Raw genomic sequence first — 19,945 nt, 5'->3', positions numbered from 1 at the left:
TCACCTTTAAGGCCACCATTCTTCTATTTGAACTCACCTTTTAGGCCACTATTCTTCTATTTGAACTCACCTTTAAGTTCACCATTTTTCTATTTGAACTCACCTTTTAGGCCACAATTCTTCTATTTGAACTCACCTTTAAGGTCACCATTCTTCTATTTGAACTCACCTTTTAGGCCACTATTCTTCTATTTGAACTCACCTTTAAGGTCACCAGCCTTCTATTTGAACTCACCTTTAAGGTCACTATTCTTCTATTTGAACTCACCTTTAAGGTCACTATTCTTCTATTTGAACTCACCTTTAAGGTCACCATTCTTCTATTTGAACTCACCTTTTAGGCCACAATTCTTCTATTTGAACTCACCTTTAAGGCCACAATTCTTCTATTTGAACTCACCTTTTAGGCCACAATTCTTCTATTTGAACTCACCTTTAAGGTCACCATTATTTTATTTGAACTCACCTTTAAGGCCACAATTCTTCTATTTGAACTCACCTTTAAGTCCTCCAATCTTCTCGTTGATCTCACCTTTATACCTTTGGAGCCTACATTTACAAGAATATACGGGTGCATTTTTTTGTGTGTGGGTAGCAGAAGAATCTAGCAGGGCAGATGTCACTAATTGTATCTTCTTCCTCCAACGGAGGTTTGCAGGGGTCCCCTAATTCTAAAGATAATTGAGTTGATCTCATTTGTCTGAATCGATTGTTGGTAGTTGAAAGAATATTTTTTTGGCAGATTATTGTTTGGAGTAGTTTAATTGAGAAGATAAAATGGTAATCTATCGTTTTAGGTACGTAAAATCGCCCCCCAACCCCACAAGTTTGGTGTGGTTCACGCCGAATGTTTACAATCGTATATTGCCGGGTCGAATTGGTGACGGCTATTAGGGGCAGATAAGTTAGCTTTTAAACGATTTGAAACTAAGAAGAGGTAACAAGTTGTGCTTGATGTCTTAATTGTCGCCTGTAAACTATCGTCACGGACGGCTGCTTTCAAGGGGGAAGGGGGGGGGGGGGTGACGATAATCGTCCTTTACGAGCTACTGATAGTGTTTCAAAGCAAACTATTTTCATTCGCAGCATTGGTTGTATTGAATTCACAAATTATATGAATTACTGAAAAGTAGGAAATAAAACAACAAAAATAGAAATAGCGGCGTGTGTGTAGGCTCGTCTTCTATATTTTAAAAAATTTCGCCTTAAAATAGTTTTTTTACACTAAACAAAACTAAATCAACTAACTGCTGCCTTATAATTTGTTCTTGGTTGGACGAAGACTATGGAAGTAAATCCAAAAAGAAAAGCACTCTGAAAAACGGCCTGTATAAGATGACCAGTGGCGTGGCTACCGTAAAGCTAGCGTAAGCAAGGCATAGGGGCCCAAGGCAAATAGGGGCCCTTTTTCGAAAGTTTGAGGGGGGGGGTGCAAATCGAAAATTTGTCCCCGGTCGCCGGGAAGGGTCGCTACGCCTCTGAGGGGCCTACTAACACTTTTTGCATAGGGGCCCAAAAATCCTAGCTACGCCACTGAAGATGACACGTTTACTTAATTGTGTTGGGGGGAATCTCTTCCTACACTAACATTAAGAACATAGAAGAAGAACTGTGTAGTTTAAAACAGATCACAACAGTTTATCTGTGTTTTGAAAATAAATAATAACAAAATGAAATTAACTCGCAGAAAAAGACACACGCAGTTGGGCTACGTTAATATACATCCTGCATCGTATTTCATCGGAATAAACAGATTTTAAAACTGTAATTATAAATTAGTTCCCCTTACGCAGAATAGTCCAGCATACGTCACAACATCCACAGTAATCACCCTTGGGAACGAATATCCCATAGCAAGTGTCCTTCGTCAATACAGTGCAAGGCGTCATCTTGCAAATGTCTGATGCACAATCTTCGTATTGACTGGCAAAGAACGGGGCCAGTAAAGTTACAAGAACACACAAAAACGCCTTGTTCATGCTTAAGATAAACCAATGTTGAAATAATTTAAGATACGTTTTTAGTATTTTTTTTTAAAGATTTATTATAGTTCAACTAACAAAATTGAAAAAAAAACTTCCTTAACAGTGCATGTTAGAACCCGTCATCATCTGTTGTGTTACTATAATAAATTTAAAAAATACATAAACAAGTGAAAAAAAACATCATATTGTTCTTCTTTCATTTGGTTACAAACAGTGCTTCTTTCGGGTCCCCGTAAAATTTAGTCCACCCCAACCCAAAGTTTCAAGTGCCCCCATCCCCACCCTGTAGAAAAATGTCTGAAAGAAGCACTGGTTAAATCCACAATTACAGAATTAAATAATTAAAAACATAACTTCTGTTGTATATTACCCTATTGTAATCACCCATAACGCAGCTCAAGTATGAACTGCAACAGTGGCGTAGGCAGGGGGGTAATAGGGGGGGTCATAATATAACCCCCCATAGACCCCTCGGTATATATATAAAGTATGAAGGGGAGGGGTGTAAATCGAATGTTTGAGGGGGGGGGTGCAAATCAAAAGTTTGAGGAGGGGGTGCAAATCAAAAGTTTGAGGGAGGGGGGTGCAAATCGAAAGTTTGTCCCCGGGTAAAAATTTGAAACCCCCCCCCCCCCCATGAGACGATCCTGGCTACGCTACTGAATTGCAAAAACCTTTTTATCGTAATTACAAACAAACAGTAATCGTAACTATATTAAAATGCATTTCCATGTATTTTTGTGTCTGGTATTTTGATTTAAAGACCTTAAGACTTACTTGTTTGAAAGAGTATAACACAGCGTCTAAAATGGCACAAAACATTTCTGCTACTGAAGTTCCTCTTGACGTAATGTTAAATGCAGCAAAATATTAGCTTAGCGATAGCCTTTTAGCAAAAACTATCAGGGGCGTAGACTTATTTTCATAGAGCATTACTACTAGAGATTTCATTAAGCATGCTAAATATAAATTGAATACAGCAGTGGCGTAGCGAGGTCGGGTGTCACCCTGTGCGGCACTTAATGGTGTCACCCCCCCCCCAGAGGCCTAGCGACCCTTACCGGGGACAAACTTTCAAATTTTCGATTTGCAGCCCCCCCCCCCCCCCAAACTTTCGATTTGTACTCCCCCCCCCCTCAAGTTTTTCTCTATATATTTTGCTATTTTTTGCCTTGGTTTCACACCCCTAAATAGTGTCACCCGGTGCGGTCCGCACCCCCGCCCCCCTCGCTACGCCTCTGGAATACAGGACAATCGTTTTGCATTCAAGCTAATAAAAAGTCAATATTTACTTGTCTTACTATTTATATCAACGTTTTCCCTTGTGGAAGAACTCGTGTATTTTAGAACAACATATATCCCTGTTATTTATAACAGGAGACTGTGTACTAGGCGAGGGTGGGATGGGATGAGGGGGCTCAAATGAATCTAACTTGAATATTTGCTAACTGAATGTCTGAACAAAATAAATGTCCTGATGTAATTAAAATGTACTTGCTATTGTCATTTAACCAACCACATATTTTTCAACTCTAATTAAAACTGTGCCACTTGCCTAATTCGTTCACGTCTCATTTAAATGGAACTTTAACACAGGTACTTGTATATCTGGATTTACAATGTACGGTAAAACAATTATTCCATGTCCATGTGATCCGACTTTGCGGATAAGCTTCTACCAAATTAAAGAATAATTAGGGGGTCGGCGTGGTCGAGTTCGAACCCTCGGGCAGATGAGGCTCGTTAGCTGGGAACAGCCACTCTTCTAGGAGAGACAACTCCAAAATTAAACAACTGCTGCCTTGTACTTTGTTCTTGGTTGGACAAAGGCTATAGAAGCAAATCCAAAAAGAAAAGCAGGCTGAAATCGGAGTCAATGGCCTCAATGGCGCATAACCAGTTGACACGTAACGCTTAATTGTGATGGAGGCGTGGTCGAGTCGGCAAAAAGCTCATGATTGATAAATTCGAACAAAGTCTCGAGTTCAAAGACACTGGCAGATAAATCACGATCCCCTTTAACACTAATAATTAAGAACGAAGAAGAAGAAGAAGAAAGCATAATTGCATTTGCAATTTATTTGACAGCACAATTATTAACCACCTGTCGAGTAAAATACATTTACAGAAACGGCATTTGTATTTACATGTGAATATATGACTTCGTGTCTGCATGCATATGAACGCTATTGTGGCATAGAGGTCAAAAGAGTATTTTAATCAATTCCTATTACAATATATTAAAATAACGGCTGAATCTCGTTTTCTAACATTTCATTTTTATGATGCAAAGTGTGACGTCATACCATCTGAACACCCCCCACCCACCCACCCTCCCAGTATTCACACAAAATTTCAAAATTAGGGACCACCCTTTCCCCTTTGAGTGTGACGTCGTTTATGGACGACCATATATCAGGTATTAGAGTCAGCAATTAAACTGTAACAAAAGCCTATATATAGTCTCTACTATGGTTGATTCAACTATACTGGGATGTGATCAATTACTGGTACCATTAACATGTTGAACAGACACACGAACATTCCATCGCAGAGGCGTAGCGACCCTTCCCGGCGCCCGGGAACAAGCTTTTCGATTTGCACCCCCCCCCCTCAAGATTTCGATTTGCACCCCGCCTCAAACTTTCGATTTGCACCCCGCCTCAAACTTTCAATTTGCACCCCCCCCCTCAAGATCTTGATTTGCACCCCGCCTCAAACGTTCGATTTGCACCCCCCACCTCAAGATTTTAATTTGCGCCCCCCCCCCCCTCAAACTTTCAATTTGCACCCCCCTCATTCAACTATACTGGGATGTGATCAATTACTGGTACCATTAACATGTTGGACAGACACACGAACATTCCATCGCAGAGGCGTAGCGACCCTTCCCGGCGCCCGGGGACAAGCTTTTCGATTTGCACCCCCCCCCCTCAAGATTTCGATTTGCACCCCGCCACAAACTTTCGATTTGCAACCCCCCCACCTCAAGATTTCGATTTGCACCCGCCCTCAAGATTTTAATTTGCGCCCCCCCCCCCTCAAACTTTCAATTTGCACCCCCCTCAACCTTTCAATTTATTTTTCAAACCCATTTTGGCGCCCCCTAAGGTCGGTGCCCGGGGACATATGTCCCCCCCCGCCCCCCCCCCCTCGCTACGCTACTGTTCCATCAACCCCCCCCCCCCCCCCCCAAACCCCATAAAATGAAATGCACTTAACATAGTTTAATACAATTTCATTACGACCTCTAGATTAGTTTGAACTATCATGTAAACGCAACAAGAGATACGATAAAGTTGATCAGTTTATTTTGGGATCTTTCAAGTGTTTGTGTGTGTTTGTGTGTGTGTGTGTGTGTGTGTGTGAGTGTGTGTGTGTGAGTGTGTGTGTGTGTGAGTGTGTGTGTGTGTGTCTGTGTGTGTGTGTGTGGGTGGGTGGGGTGTGTGTGTGTGTGTGTGTGTTTGTGTGTGTGTGTGCGTGTGTGTGTGTGTGTGTGTGTGTGTGTGTGTGTGTGTGTGTGTGTGTGTGCGCGCGCTTGAACCACTACTCTCGCAGAATAAACCACAGCCAATGTTCTTTAATCCCGAGTGTGTCACTGTGCTGAAATAAGTGAGATTTTATTTAAATATAAACCAGTTGCATCTATTAAACAGGCATACATTTCACGTCTCTTATAAATAAAGTATTTAACCAAATTAGACAGTTAAGGTTACTGACATGTAATATAGTATTTTAACCGTAAAATTTGTCCGCAATAGCCCACTATTTAGCGAGCTTTGATTTTTGTTTTTTTACATTTTATGGTCAGGCTATTTTGATTATGTCTATCAAACTGTTTACTTTTATGCCGCCGAACTGTTTCTAATGGAACTCAATTTGAAGCCAACCAATTGTTTTTTATTGGCACTCACTTCAACTAGACTGGCATGCAGGTTGTTGTGATTCTATTGCAGGTGTAGTTGTCGGGACATGTTGCTATACGTGGTAATCCTCGCTGCAGCATAATGAAGCAGGATTCTCCAGGTTCTAAGGAGAATTGTGTTTTATCGTTCAAAATTTGTTTCATGTGTCTGAGTCAAGTTATATTGGCATAGATAATAACATGATGTTTAATTGATACAATAGACTTCTATCATTTGAATAGATTAGAACAATTTAGCTTATAGAATAAAATACTTAAGAACAGTCAACATTTGCGATAACAAGAAAAGCACAATTATCTGCCAAGCGTCTTCTTACTCAAAAACAAAAGAAATAAACTGGGAATAATATCCCCTAAACTTTCTCGAATATTCTTATATGAAACAACAGTGAAGGGCAACTCCGGATATAGACATTACTTTTAATCAATTTTAAATACTTAAACTTTTAAAAATAGAATACAATCTCGTTGAAAAAAGAATTGCACACCAAGTGAACGTCATATAAAATGTGCAAAAATAGTGCGGAATATTATTAGAACTTTATTAATTCACATGCCTTTTTTGAGAAATCGGAAATAGCAAAAATTATTACTTCCGGTCAACGGAAATTAGTCAAAATTCGAAAGAAAGCAGAAGATAAGATCTTTTACTTACATGTAAAATTTCATTTATCCATCTGAAATAGTACTCAAGTTATAGGCTTTTGAAAAATTCAAAGTAGAAAAAGTTCCACTTTCGGTTATCGGAAATCGCTCAAAAGTTGATACGGATACAGATTCTGATATAATACTTATATATGAAATTTCAGTCCAGTTTTTACGACTCGATAACGCATAAAACGCCAAAATGTTTATATATTTGTATTTATAATTTTTGCCTGATTGAAATACGTCCTCTATACTCCGGATGTGATGAAGGACTGAGGATTAAAATGGTGAAAACTGTCAAAATTTCATGTTATTTTTGTGCACTATTACAAGACTTTCTCTATACTTCGTATATACGAGAAAGTAAAAATAACTTGGACTACTTTGCAATGTATTGTGAAATACACTAAAATCAGAAATAACAAAAGCTCAATTACGATTGACCAGTTGTACTCGTTCACCCGAGTCTTGTAACAAAACAAAGAAGTTACGGAAATGCTAATCATAGAATATAGCTACTTGAACGATTTTCACAGTTCAAGTCTAAACAGATCTAGAATGTACATAATGCAATGTATTGTTAGTTATTGTTACCAGTTTGATAATTTAATCATTTTAATTATATGAACATTTTGTTAGGCTGATTTGAGAATTTGATTTTAGTTTAGGTACACAAATCTGACTACGTATGCCTTCATTGAACTTATCTCTACCATCATGAATAAAGTAAGAGACTTAGATAAATATTGTGATTTTAGTCGAGATTTGAAATACATTGATGATTTATAAAGCGCAATTATTTTTTTTAATAAATACAAAATGTTTGCGTAATTTTTTAAAAAAATTATCGAAAACATTAATTGAAAATAAATGAAAAAAAAAAACATTCACAATAAATTATTCAGTGAATCGACTTTTTAAAAGGCGATCAATTCCCCTTACTCAGTATAGTCAGACAAAGGTCACAGCATCCACAGTAGCCGCCCTTGGCTATAAATTTCCCTTTGCAAGTCTCAGGTGTCGTTACGGGACAGTTTGTATGCTTGCAGATGTCAGGTGTGCAAACAATGGAGTGACTGGCATCGAGCAGGGCAAGGAGTGCTACAAGAACGGGCAGAAACATCTTGGTCATTTCTAAAAAAAATTAAAAACAATTTACATTATAATTTTCAAATCAGGTTTAATCAAACTTTAATATCGTTCTAATTTTAATATATGTACTGCGTTAACAGTACAAAGCTTAATGAACACTAAGCTATTATTGAAAAAAAAATAATAACAATTCAACGAACATCATTTGATTTAATTAACATTAAGCTTAACAGTGACCTGTTTTGTTATTTTGAAAAAACAACAAATTCATGAAAAACTTACAAAATTAACAATCTATTCTTATTATTCCGTCATGTTTGTTACAAATTCACTAGCAAGTACTTAGAAATGTAAACTTCAGAGGTATTTTAGCTTGGCCAATGCAATTGCAATCATACTTAATTAACTTTGCTCGAATATCTACAGCTACAATCAGTGGCGTAGCGAGGTCGGGTGTCACCCGGTGCGACACTTAATGGTGTCACCCCTAGAGGCGTAGCGACCCTTCCTTGGGACAAACTTTCAAATTTTCGAATTGCACCCCCCCCCTCGAACTTTCGATTTGCACCCCCTCCCCTCAAACTTCTGATTTGCAACCCCCTCAAACTTTCGATTTGCACACCCCTCAAGTATTTCTCTATATATTTTGCTATTTTTTGCCTTGGTGTCACCCCCCCCCCCCTAAATGGTGTCACCCGGTGCGGTCCGCACCCCCCGCCCCCCCCCTCGCTACGCCTCTGGCTACAATCCTATAATAATAGCAAAGCCTAGATAATAAATAGTTAAAATATGGAATAAAAACCCAGTTTGATGAATCCTATATTGACTTACCTTGTTAAATAATTTACTCCTAATTTCTAAAATAACACAACACGTTGAGCGCCCCCTGAGAAATGGTTATGTGGAGTTAATGATTCCCTGAGTTCTGTCCCCTTAGGAAAAAACATTCAAATTTCAAAGGCGTTAACCCAGCAAATAAAGAGCATTGCGTGTGTTTAATTTAGTTCAATCAGTATATAACACAAATATAGCTGGGTAAGGGTCGCATTGTTTCTTCCAGAATTTTTTTTAAGTGGGGGAGGGGACTAAAATTTCCGGGTGGCCGGACACTGGTAAAATAATTTTTCTTTATAAATTGTAATTCGTTCGAAGGGGGGGGGGGGGCGGTAGACGTTTTTCTGGGCTATCTCTCCCCCCCCCCTTCTAAAGCAGATGCCTGAAAGAAACTCTGAAGGGTCATCCATTTAACAAGTGCAGAGGTGGGAAAGGATCGGTCTTTTGTAACGATGCACTTATCTCTCGTTAGTGCCCTCAAGTATTTTACCACAGTTAATTATTATGTTGTTTATACTAGGATATTTCTTCAGATAATCGGCTTCCATAATATACGTAAAACCTCTCACTTAAGTATTTTTTAGCGCAATTTCCATACTGGGATTGCGATTATTAACTCGTCATTTCTGGATGGATGTGTGTCCGCAGCCTTTAAGTCGTATCTCCTCCTCAACGAAGCAATATCGAGGACTAGTTCCAAAGCAAATATGTTAAGCAAGTTCCGAGGATGAACATAGGCCAAAAAAATTCCCGGAATTCCTTCCTGGATTTCCCGGAAAAGCCAAAAAACCTCGAACAAATGCAGTTTTTTGCCCATATCTCGGCAACCAGACCACTTAGCGACTTGAAACATTTACCAATCGTTTCCTGCCATAATTTATAACAATATTGCCGAAGAAAGTTTTCAAAAATATCCTTTCGTTCGGTCACAAAAAAAAAAAATTTAATTATTTAAACTGAGCATCGTTTAGGCCTAGGATGATATTTTAAACTGAGCATCGTGTAGGCCTACTCGTTCAAATAAAACTATTTCCGTTGATATTTTCTATTACCCCCTACACATCCGTATATTTTTTTAAATCTCGTTAATAACATAAGGAAATTGCGCTTAAATTGTCACTAGACTTTTTATTAACTTGTTTTTGTTAAGAGGTTTCGATGTTTCTAATTCCAGAGTTGAATTTTAGTATTTTCAATTTTTTTTTTAAATATTTATTTAAAAAACGTGTACGTTTACTTATTGCAGTTTGGGTCACGTGAAGAGATGGCAGGGCACACCTAATCTCACTTTCATATTGAATGACTTGTTTTCTAAGCAAAGAGCATCAGACTTAAGATTGCTTCACGTACTTACATTGTAAAAATCTAATGTGATATTTTCAGAACTTCTTAAACATCTCACTAAACTACGCACATATTTAGCAGCTCAATGTAACAGAAGGTATATGACAAGGTCTTGCGTTATTCTTTGCAGGCGTTTAAATACTTGCATTCGTTGTCTTTCAATAACGGTAAATTTATCAGGTACGGTATCTATTGTTTGCTGTTGTTGTAACATGACTGGGATCCGACTTTGCACAATTTAAAGAATGTTAATTGGCTTAATTAATCAGTTATGATTATTCAGCTGTGCTTTACTCAAGACTAATTGCGTTTGCAATTAATTTATAATTAATTGTGTAATTTATAATATAGAACAACTATCGACCACCTCCATTATAATACAAGCTACTTACTGTATAAACCTGCTTCAATTGTGACGTATATATATAATAAAATATATATATATATATATATATATATATATATATATATATATATATATATATATATATATATATATATATATATATATATATGGTGTGTGTTGTTCCTGTTTTTCTGTGTGTAGCCAATGAATAGTGAAAGTACAGGAGGTAGTAAATTTAAGTCACAATAGACTGAAACAGCACTTGTTGAAAAAAACTAGAAGTTGGTCCATAGGCGTAGCGACCTATTCAGGCATCCGGGGCTAACTTTCAACTTTCAACTTTCAACTTTCCCCACTCCCTCACTCCCATTATTATATATTTATTCAAGCTGGTGAAAAAAAAAATCGCCGCCCACCCCTCTCAGTGAGTAAAGCCATGTAGCCTTTTACTTTCTTAACTTTGACTGTGTATAATTCAATACCCAAAATTTAAATGAGCTTTATTTTTTTTCTACTTTTTTTGCCGCCCCACCCGCCCTCCCCTAGCTACGCCTCTGCATTGCTCCTGGCGAAACTTGCCCTATGGCGTGGCCCCGGAGGACACAGAGTTCTTCCTACAGGACTGCTGCTGGTTCATTAAGGCGCGGTCTTAACTCTGGCCTTTATAGGCTACACCCCACACAGGGATAAACTGCCTGGGATGCCCGCAGATCTGGAGACCACAGTCCAGTTCATCCACTAAGTGCTAACTACTTGTTGTCAAAAATCCTCCGACATAACTATAATTTACAACGAAGAAGAAGAAATAGAACCAGCTGATTAAGACAAAACTCAGCCTAATATCACACTATTATGGAAACCCAATCCTAATTGGGATACGGTTATTTTGTCACGTTAAATGGTTGTCTGACATCATAAGCTGAGCACATAGACGAACATGCTGCGCTTCAATTAGAACTTCACTATCACCGCAAGTCAATCATGTCAGAGACGTAGCGACCCATATGGCGACATGGACGTACTATTTATTTCGCACCCCCATCCATTCATATAATTATTTACATTTAACAAAAAAGTGCCCCCCCCCCCCCACACACACAGACACTAGTTTTTTACTAGTCACTGTCCCGTAACATTTTTTTTTAATTTCATTTTGGTGTCAAAACTAGTTCAATAAGTCTTGAAAGCCAAGTAGTAGGCTTTTTCCTAAATTTTGATTGTGTATAATTTAGTAATGCAACTCATAATAATGTTTAAACTTCTTTTCTATCTTGTTTGACGCCCTTTTAGGGTCGGTGCCAGGGGCCCCTCCGCCCACCCTTAACTACGCCTCTTACTCGTGTGTGACAAACATAATTATTCTGATACAAAGACGAACTATTGTTGTTTATGAACGAGAAAAGTTAACAATTACATAATTTGATAGTTGATAGTGCAGATAACTGAAAAAAATCAAAAACAACAACGATTTAAAAAGATGAGTTTATTTTTAAACCTCTGTGCTTCTGTTTAACGAGAACCAATTCTATATTTTCACAGGATAAATAACATCCAAAGTATTTTCAATTTGGAATGGCCACTTTGCTGAAAATAATTAAAAACCTCATTTAGATAGTAATCAACTACACTAATTAAAAAGGTCTATGTGACAAGTTTCTCATAAACATTATGAGCAACTAGTTCGGTCGATGCCTTGGGTGGTTTAGTTTTAGTGATTTTTTTAAGTAAGTAGAATACCCTTATAAATGTATTGTATTGTCATTGCAATTGGGTTTTTTAATGTTATGTTGTAAATACGTTATGATAGTAATCAACCCATGATGTGTTACGTGATATTTCGTAAGACAGCTAGGCATTTTATGATAGTAATCAACACATGATATATTGTGTGATACTGTCAGTACTATTTGTGAGACATAGATTATTGTATGCAAATGATAAACCATCAGGAGTTCAAAAAATTGCTGGAAAAAAAATCTGGTTGCTCTTTTCTGACCGCAACATACTATTGAAGTATTTCAACGACCTCGGTTAAAAAAAAAAAGAAAATAGTTTCTATGTTACCTCAACTCATATTGTATCCACGATGACTCACCTTTACGACACAAGTGTACAGGTATGTGTGGTTGGATGACAGATGTAGTTCTCGGGGCAGGTCACCTGACTTGGAACTCCCATCAACAACATAGCGAAGCAGGAATCTCCAGGATCTAAGAACAATCGTGGTATATTTTTTTTCATGTGTCTGAGTCAAGTGTTGGTTGTAGAAAATATGCTGCATAATATAAATGATTAGATAAATAATATAAATAAATTAGAAGTTAAATTAGAATGTTGAATTTTCTTACTAGAGACAGTGACACATAAACTAAAAGAGTCATTAGAAGTTAAATTAGAATGTAGAATGTTCTTACTCAAGACAGTGATACATGAGTCACAGCACCCGCAAAAACCGCCGTTTGAGACGATTTTACCGTTGCACGATTCTGCAGTCACCGGTGCACAGTCCACAAGTTGGCAGCAGTCAGGTGGGCAGACGATAGATTGGCTCACACCAAACACGGCCACAAACGTTAATAGGAGCGTGACGTACATGTTCTTGTCTCTAAGTCAGGAAACAGCATCAAATACACAAGTGTAAACTTATAAATAAAGGTAAAACTAATGTATCAGAAGGGAAGAAAGTATGTTTTTGTGAGGGTAAATCAATTACCACGATCGTTGGGCAGATGAAGTAGAGCACATCTGTTTTGTGGTCCCGGCATATGAAAAGATAGTATTGTCAGTACTATGTCGAGCAGCCTTTTTATATTCCTTAAACGTGAGTTTGGTACCCATTAGAGCTGGGTAGACTCAGGGACATTCTATTGACTCGAATCCGGATTCAAACTCTTATTAGCAGTCTAGCGCTCCACCGCTAGGCGACGCCTAAATTATTCAAAATCCAATTTAGAGTTACTTTCAGTAATCAAAAACTGCTTTTTTACCAGCAGAATCGCAAGATTGTACCAGGTGTAGTAACTCAGAGTGTCGTTCCTAGCCCCACCCCCACCTCCTTACAACCCGTAAAAGGGTAGGGTTTTAACAGTATAACTTATCTACTAAACAACCTAGCCCAAACATTGTTTTATTTATACTTCGGTTCTAGTAATAGCTAATTGAATACCCCGCACATTGAAACTAGTGACCGTAAACTACAACTGAGCTCATCTTGTCCTGAGTACCTCCTGTCTAGACATACCCCACATGGAACCGCCAAGATGGACAAAGTTCAGTACACATATAGAGCTGCTACAAAGAGTACCCAGTCCTGAGTCCCTCATGTCAAATTTTAGAACACTCAGAATATATGTTGCTAAGTCTTAACCCTTTCATACCTGTTGAGGACTGATGAAGTCGAGTGGGTATGATGTTGTTTGATGACCACCCTTTTATACCTGTTAGCCCATATGACTGATTGCGTCTAGTCCACATGATGTTGTATGATGACCATGGAGCACAAAGATATTATATTGTCTTCGTATTGTCCCAACCACATTTATTTTACGGTCAGAGAGTGTAACTCTATGACTACGTAAGCACTCAATGCACGGAAGCCACGTCTAAACTTCAGCGCTTTAGTGCCAGTAATAATGTGTTTACAACTCGACCACGCCATCCCATAATTACTATGCCAACTCATAATTTCAAGCAGAGTTTCTTCCAGGCATCTTTTCTAACGCCTCTCCCCCGCCTCGAAAACACACTTTTATTAGTGTCGTTTTCACCCCCCCCCCCCCCCCACCGGGAGAGAAAAAAATCTGGAAGAAACACAAATTTCAAGCCCAGATCTACACAAGCCAATGATCTTTGAATCACCACCTTACTCGGCTAGATACAAACCTAGCTCTCAACGCGTGATGCGTGGGTAAAAAGTAAAGGTAGTTGTCCTTTAATGTGACCTTCTGATCAGCACACACGGGCCGTGTGTTTCACGCGAACAACAACTCTAACCAAGTTGAAAATATTCAGAATTTCAAAACTCAGTTCTCGCCCGTTTTAAGATTTTTTTCTAAAATAAATACGTAAGTTTTTTGTTTTTTTTACTTTCTCGTATACGAAGTATTGAGGAAGTGTTGTAATCGTGCATAAAAAAATCGAGATTTTTTTCAAATCTCGACGTTTTACAATTCCCTGAGTCGGAAAACATAGTTTTGCATTATGTCCGTATGTCTGTGTGTGTGCGTGTGTGTGTATATATGAGTACCGTTTCATTTATAAGTATTATATCAAACGAGCCGGCCCGCGGCATAACATACGCCGCTATTTAGTTGTTTCTAATTTTCAATAATTCATAATTTGTGAATTCGACAGTACCAACGCTGACACTGAAAATATTTCTTTAAAACACTATAAGTAGCTCGTTAAGGACCATAACCCCCCCCTTCCTTCCCCCCCCTCCCCCCCCCCCCCTACGTTTAAAATCGTTGGCTCTGCTTGTAAACATTTAGAGTGAACACAGCTCACTAAAACCATGTAGGGGTGGGGAGGTAGGGAGAGCGTTTGCAGCTTGTTTTCTAACGGCTCGAAGAGGAGAATTATATATATAGATGCGTAGTTCTGTATCAACTTTTCAGGGATTTCCGATAACCGGAAGTATAACTTATTCTACTTTCAATTTTTCAAAAGCCTATAACTTAAGTACTGATTCAGATAGATACATTAAATTTCACATGTAAGTAAAAGATCTTATTCTCTGCCTTTTGTCAAATTTTGAGGCTCGTTAGCTGGGAACAGCCACTCTTCTAGGAGAGACAACTCCAAAATCAAACAACTGGCTCCTTGTAGTTTGTTCTTGGTTGGACAAAGACCATGGAAGCAAATCCAAAAAGAAAAGCAGGCTGAAATCGGAGTCAGTGGCCTCAATGGCGCATAACCAGTTGACACGTAACGCTTAATTGTGTTGGAGGCGTGGTCGAGTCGGCAAAAAGCTCATGGTTGATAAATTCGAACAAAGTCTCGAGTTCAAACCCACTGGCAGATAAATCTCGATCCCCTTCAACACTAATAATTAAGAACGAAGAAGAAGAAGAAGAGTCAAATTTTGAATATTTTTTTTCCGTTGACCGGAATTAGTAATTTACGGTATTTCCGATTTTTCAAACAACGCATGTGAATTTATACAGTACTTATAATATTCCGCACTATTATACACATATTGTTTGGCGTTCACTTGGTGCGCAATTCTTTTTTCTACAAGATTCTATTTTTAAAGAGTTTAAGTAATTTAAAAAGTATTAAAATAAACCGGGAGTGATCTCCCCTAAACTTTCTCGTATATTCTTATATAACACTACGGGGGATGGCAACTCGGATTATAGACAATATTTTTAATCAATTTTTAATTACTTAAACTTTTTATAATAGAATAGAATCTCGTAGACAAAAGAATTTCACACCAAGTGAACGCCAAATTAAATGTGTAGGATAGTGCGGAATATTATTAGTACTTTATAAATTTACATGCGTTTTTTGAGATATTTTACTTATTTGTGAAATTTCATTTATCTATCTGAAAGAATACGTAAGTTATAGGCTTTTAAAAAATTATAAGTAGAAAATGTTCCACTTCCGGTTATTGGAAGTGGCTGAAACGTTGATATGGATCTACGATTTTGATATAATACTTACATATGAAATTTCATCAACCTAGCTGTTACGGTACTTAAGTTATCGTGTTCACAGACACACATACACACACACATACACACACAGACATACGACAAGATTGCAAAATTATGTTTTTCCTACTCAGGGAGGTGTAAAACGTCGAGATTTGGAAAAATCTCGTTTTTTTTTGTTTTTTTTTTTGCAGGATTACAATACTTTCTCTATACTCTGTATAAGAGAAAGTAAATATTGTCTATATCTCGAGTTGCCACCCCCCAGCAAAGATATAACAATATTTGACAACGTTTAGGGAAGTTTACTCCCGGTTTATTTTTAAATATTTTAAATATTTAAATAAAGAGAAGGATGTTTAACAAAAAAAATTATTCGTTAAATAAAAGTCGTCATTTTATTTTCAAGCAAGACTTATTATGTCTTTTTTAAGAGTAAACACTCAATATCTAGTCTAACATATTCGTTTTCCCCCATGTTACATTTCCTTAGTTGAAGCACACTTTTACAAGATAAAACTATTATCTACGTCGTTGTTTTTTTTTTCAAAATTTATTAAAGACTTACTGAAAGAAGAATATAACCCCTGCACACAGATTTACAAATAGATAAGAAACAGAACGTAACCTTTTCTTTTAAAGCGTTACATTTCGTTAGCTCATGCGCAGTTAACTTTTTTTTGCTAGTGCTCAGTTCGTTTCTGTGTTTCCGGGGACGACTTTTAAATTTCATACGACGAGCGCTGTGCCGAGGAATGCAATTAAAATTGAAGTGCAGTCGCTTGCCCTATTTCATGTGATGATCGCTACTTAGGGCAGTGTTTCTCCTAGACATTTTTCACCGGGGGGGGGGGGGGGGGGGCGGACTAAAATTTTCCGAGGGGCGGACACTGTAAAAAGTATATATTTTCTATTTAAATTCGATTTCGTTCGGGGAGGGGGGGGGGGGTATACTTTTTTGGGAAGGCTCTCCCCCCCCCCCCCCACCCCCACCTCCCCGTAGAGATGCCTGGAAGAAACACTGGCTGCGTGTACACATGTAAAGGCATATACCTTATCATTGCTTGATGAAGGATTATGAAACTTTGATTTAACAAACGGCTTAAAGCTAAATAATAACAAACAGTTCAAAAATATTATAATTTTATATAATCTTTCTGCGTATACATTAAGGTAAATAAAAACATACGGAAGAGGAAACTACTAAACTAAACTCTGAAAGTATACCTGTAATTAAGGCAACAGTTTGCTTTTTAAAAACTAGGACCATCTTCTTGTCAGAATGTATACATTCAACATGGGTTACACAATGCAAGCGAAAGAGTCTAGTTCATAATTTTTTTGTATTTGTTGTAGAACCGAGTCGGTGGCATCACATAGCCCAGTGTAACTGAATGTGTTATCCACACCCACCCCCTCCACTTTTGTCAACATTTTTATATTTTCTGTTTGGTGTTACCCCTCTCATAATATTATTTTAGTATTTTAACATGATAAAAACTTGTTTTGACAGTAAATTGTACACATTTTCTGGGTTTTATCCGAAGCAGACCCCCCCCCCCCCATGACATTACTGAACATTATTAATCGCAGACTCTTCGTTTACAATTGGGGGGGGGAGAGTACATGCATAAATAAAAATGTTTAAGCCGTATAATTTCTAATTCTTTGATGTGTTTCCTTGAATTCCAAGACGTCCCAAAGATTTGGCCTGTGTGCTAAAATGAGAACCAATATTAAAGGGTTAACTCTTTCAATATGAGTGGAAATCTTACAAATATATGGAACTATAACAAATTTATTTAATTTTTTAAACCAGCAGTTAATTTCGATATATCAAGCTGCTAGCTCCTGACAGGCAGTATTTGGAAATTAATATAATAAAACGATATTTTTATTTAAAACTAGAATTGGTTATCTGGATATACGAAATCATCGATTATGACCACGTCCAGAGACATTAATTAGCATCATTTATTCATCCAGTGGATAAGGGTAGGGAGAGTTTTCACGTTCAGCGCGCTCAAATAAGGAATTCTCATCCCAGATCTCTATCGTTGCATACAGCCAAGCCTAATTTACAATAGATACAGTGTAAATGTAGTAACTTGCCTTTATGTGACGGGTGAACAAATCTCTTTGGTTAGCTGACAGTAGTATCCTTCAGGACAGAGCTTGTACTTTTTTTTTAATCTAATCTCAGTCGAACATCTGTCCCCTGGTCCTACATCTGTACAATTCCAAAATTGGAGGTCATGTATATATATATATATATATATATATATATATATATATATATATATATATATATATATATATATATATATATATATATATATATATATATATATAATAGTAACACAATATATCTCAGGAAAAAATATATTTGAAATATAATTTCAGTTTTTCAATAAAAGTAACATTTTATTTGTATAATGGTATAGTGTCGGCGATATGGGGGAAGTTGAGCACATTTTCATTGCGTGCAATCTTAACTAATAGCACCCATCAAACACAACAAAATGAAGCAGATCTTCCCTTACTTTTGATTGGCAGGCAAATATCACAGCAACCACAGCGGGACCCCTGGGGGACGTATTTCCCTTGGCAAGTTTTCTTGCTGACTCGAGGACAGTGGAAGCTGTTGCAGAATTTCGGCGGACAAATGAAGGCCTGGCTCAAACTTAAGACAACACCAGCCGCCAACAGAAAAGTCACTAACATCTTGCGTGTATCTGTGGCAGATATCGTAATACACAAGATTACACACGATTACAAAACTTGCTTTCTTTTTGACTCATGGAGAATTAAAACGTCAAGATTTTTTTTTTTAATCTCGAGTTTTATTTTATGCAAGAGAACATTTACTTCCCCATTACTCCGTATACAGAAAGAAAAATAAAACTTGTAACTTTTGTTTAGAGCCAGAGTTTCATGTGCAGAAAATATAATTGAGTCTGTTCACAAATAAAAATTAAAACTTTAACTGAAGTATACCTGAAAATTTTTATATTATTTTTTTGTTAGAAAAATTAATTCTCAGATACTCACTGATAAATCTACTGAACAAAAACGGTTAGATGCGTCTGTTTTTTGCACGTGTTTATAATTGTTGTTCTATTCTTTTATAGCTGTGGAAGTCAGTCTCTGTTTTGGGCTGCATGTATTGTTTACATTTAATTACCTCATGAGGTTTGATTGGCTCTCGCAATAAGGGTTCGAGGTGGATGGGGGTAGTGGATGCTGGGTATACTTGGGATAGCCACAATCTAGCAAAAAAAGTATTAGTATTATAAACATATTTACTTAGCCCACAACCTAAATCTGGACTCATTGGGATATAATCTCCCCAACCCTAAAATCAAACTCCAAAACAGCCTATGATGAAGGTATAGATATTTAAGTTACTTTCGTCATAATTTCTAACTGTGCAAACAAAAAGTTATACACTGTTATACACTGTAACATGCAAATGTAACATAATAAATATAGTACTCAGAGGTCTAGGAAAAGAATCCCCACTGGGCAGATGAAGTAGAGTTCATAAGTTTCTTGACCTCGGTATATGCAGGGAAGGTATGTGCAGCACTTAGCATAGCCGACGTAACATGAGTAACCCATCAGAGCTGTGTGGACACCGGGTCATACTACTTACTTGGATCGGGATTCAAACTCGAGACTTTGGAGTTTACAGCTTAGTTCTCTACCGCTAAGGACATGCCGTCATATGAGATGCGAATTTCTTTTATTTTTTAACTGACTCCTACAGATTTAAACATGTATCACTGCCTATGGGAGAGGGAGTGAGGTAAATTTCAATTACTTAATTAAGTTGTGTCTTGTGTTCACCAGTGTTTTAGTAAGGTGTGCTGTTTCTTCAAACCAAATGTGCTGCATACGTCTCAAATACTGTGCTCTACTGTGCTGTGTTGTACCGTGCCTCGCCGTACACAGTCCCATTCCGTACGTGACAGTACTGTGTATACCACATAGGAGCCGATCGTAGGGTGTGTACTTATAATGTATTTGAGTTGTATTTGTATACAATTATACTCTACAGAAACCAGTAATTGCTTACCATGCTTTCTAAATATTAACTGCAGTAAATTAA

General features: G+C 37.5%; 3 long non-coding RNA genes across 3 annotated transcripts; all 3 read right to left on the bottom strand.

The window, feature by feature from the left end:
• Positions 1-5,193: 5,193 nt before the first annotated feature.
• On the bottom strand, positions 5,194-8,581 carry LOC131929502 (uncharacterized). The gene is made up of 4 exons (XR_009383974.1): positions 8,482-8,581; positions 7,501-7,692; positions 5,900-6,014; positions 5,194-5,588 (listed from the first exon to the last, which is right to left on the bottom strand). It is a non-coding gene; the product is annotated as an uncharacterized LOC131929502 (long non-coding RNA).
• A 3,061-nt stretch (positions 8,582-11,642) lies between these two features.
• On the bottom strand, positions 11,643-16,685 carry LOC131929493 (uncharacterized). Its single transcript, XR_009383971.1, has 3 exons — positions 16,403-16,685; positions 12,270-12,384; positions 11,643-11,758 (listed from the first exon to the last, which is right to left on the bottom strand). It is a non-coding gene; the product is annotated as an uncharacterized LOC131929493 (long non-coding RNA).
• Positions 16,686-17,947: 1,262 nt separating this feature from the next.
• Positions 17,948-19,004, bottom strand: LOC131929492 (uncharacterized). The gene is made up of 3 exons (XR_009383970.1): positions 18,886-19,004; positions 18,378-18,569; positions 17,948-18,064 (listed from the first exon to the last, which is right to left on the bottom strand). It is a non-coding gene; the product is annotated as an uncharacterized LOC131929492 (long non-coding RNA).
• Positions 19,005-19,945: the final 941 nt, after the last annotated feature.

The sequence above is a fragment of the Physella acuta genome, unplaced genomic scaffold, assembly GCF_028476545.2.
Source record: "Physella acuta isolate Inbredline_101_S28 unplaced genomic scaffold, ASM2847654v3 ptg001640l, whole genome shotgun sequence".
Lineage (NCBI taxonomy): Eukaryota > Metazoa > Mollusca > Gastropoda > Physidae > Physella > Physella acuta.
Note: the sequence above shows the minus strand (reverse complement) of the source record. Positions and strands in the feature narration are given on the sequence as shown.